Source organism: Coenobita brevimanus, chromosome 22 (assembly GCF_032717465.1).
Source record: "Coenobita brevimanus isolate Jiangsu-jjx chromosome 22, ASM3271746v2, whole genome shotgun sequence".
NCBI classification, from domain to species: Eukaryota; Metazoa; Arthropoda; class Malacostraca; order Decapoda; family Coenobitidae; genus Coenobita; species Coenobita brevimanus.
In genome coordinates, this window is record NC_136975.1 from 14,842,868 (window position 1) to 14,844,913 (window position 2,046).

The following is a 2,046-nucleotide window of genomic DNA, read 5'->3' on the forward strand; positions in this document are numbered from 1 at the left end:
AGTGTACGAAAATGCACACTTTACCACTGTAACTCAGAAGCTCCATATATATATATATATATATATATATATATATATATAGATATATATATATATATATATATATATATATATATATTGAATTACTGAATAAAGTTATAATTTAGGGTAATCTAGGGTAATTCACAGAACTGTCTGGGATAAGGAAAAATTTTTCCTGTGGAAGCACTTCCTACATCACTATTCTTATTTGTGTTCTGCATTTACCATTATGCATTATTTTCAGGATGTGTAACAGATGGGTCAATCAAGAAAAGTGTGTGCTGTTTATGGATGTACTCCAAAGAAAAATGACAGCAGAACATATCACAACTTCCCCAAGCAAAAAGAATACAGTGATATTTGGGTTAATAAATGTTGCAGGAAAGACTTTATTGATGTTAAAACTGCTGCTATATGTGAAAAACATTAAGCAGTACACAGAGACCCAAGAGGCTTAAATGTGAATTGCTGGGCTGTGAGTTACCAAAAAATTATCGCAGCCTTAAACCTGATGCCATTCCTGACCTGGAGCTTCCCTCAACACAGCCGAATAAGGATGACAAGATTCAACCCCATAGTACTGGTGAGTACAGTACAGTATGATTTGTAGTATGAAAGGAGACATGATATTTTCTGTGATTCCAGCTTCCTAAATCTTCAAATAATTTATGCACTTTTGTGTATGGGATGTCGTATGCAATATGTAATTGCAGTGAATTTTCTCCTTATTTAAGGAAATTCAATACATTCAATACATTTTAGACTTCTATGAAATGATCCTATGCACTGGTAAATTTCCTTTCCCCTCCCTCCCCCAGATGTACAGTACCTATTTGATTTATACCCAGTATTTTCATATATCTGTGGTCATACACATCTATGACATTGACATTCTTTAACTCGTTGTCATATCATAAAACAGTTATGACAGTTTTTCTGACCTTACTACACAAGGATATAAGTAGCCCACATAATTAAAAAATGCACCACAACATACTTTCAGATAATCCCTGCATTTAGGTAGATATAGTTTTTTTTTAAGTTAACTGACACTCCTAACCTACCCCAAAGTTGCGTTTTGAAAAACTGAATGGATTAAAACCGGGTACCTTTGCTCAGATTATAAATAAATACTGTATTACTAAAGTTAATAAATGTAAAAATCTTGGATGCACCAGCAAACGAGTTAATCAATGTGACTCTCTTGCAGGTATTATTACTAACAGAGGGCAGCGGATGGAAAAGAGAGAGCTGAAGAGACTGAAATACTCACACAAGGTAAGAGTACCCACATAATAAACTAGGAAGAATTCTGTGGTTATCTGATAATTTGGTAGTACTCATTTTCTTCCCTTAAGTCCTCAGAGTTCTTTCAAGTTTATTACTTTCATGATCAGGAAGCGTTTTTGTACACAGTACAGTTTGCGGTAGACAGTATTCATGTCTGAACAGAGGGGATGTGCCTTTAGTGACTTGGGCCATGAGGTTTAAAGTGGCTGGAGTCAACTGGGAGACCATGGCTTTATTCTGGATGACCCTTTGCACCCTGCCACACCCATTCACATACACAGTACACAATTTGACAAGCTAATATAGCACAGTGGGCCATGCCACGTTGAGTACACCGCTTCCCGTCCGGTCAGCGAAGTTAAGCAACGTTGGGTCTGGTTAGTACTTGGATGGGTGACCGCCTGGGAACACCAGATGCTGTTGGCGTCCCTACGTGTCAAGTGGGGTTGGTGGAGGATTAGTGCGCCTCCCTGTAAAACAATTAACTCTAAGCCCTTGACCACCCCATTTGGGATACATGGCGTCTGGCAATGGATGGATGGATGGTTAGATGCTCACAAAATGCTTGTCACATAAATATATGGTACATTTCAGAGATGACAGTGGCATCAGCCAAGCAGCCAAGAATGGTCCAGTCCATCCTTGTCTGCAAAGAGCAGACAGCTTACTCTTCAAAAACACCCACATCTAGAGTTCATGTTTCTACAGTGAACTGGATTATCTCCTGCAGAGCAC

General features: G+C 38.2%; 1 pseudogene; it reads left to right on the top strand.

The window, feature by feature from the left end:
- Positions 1–1,618: 1,618 nt before the first annotated feature.
- Positions 1,619–1,737, top strand: LOC145392544 (5S ribosomal RNA; annotated as a pseudogene).
- The last annotated feature ends 309 nt before the right edge of the window (positions 1,738–2,046 follow it).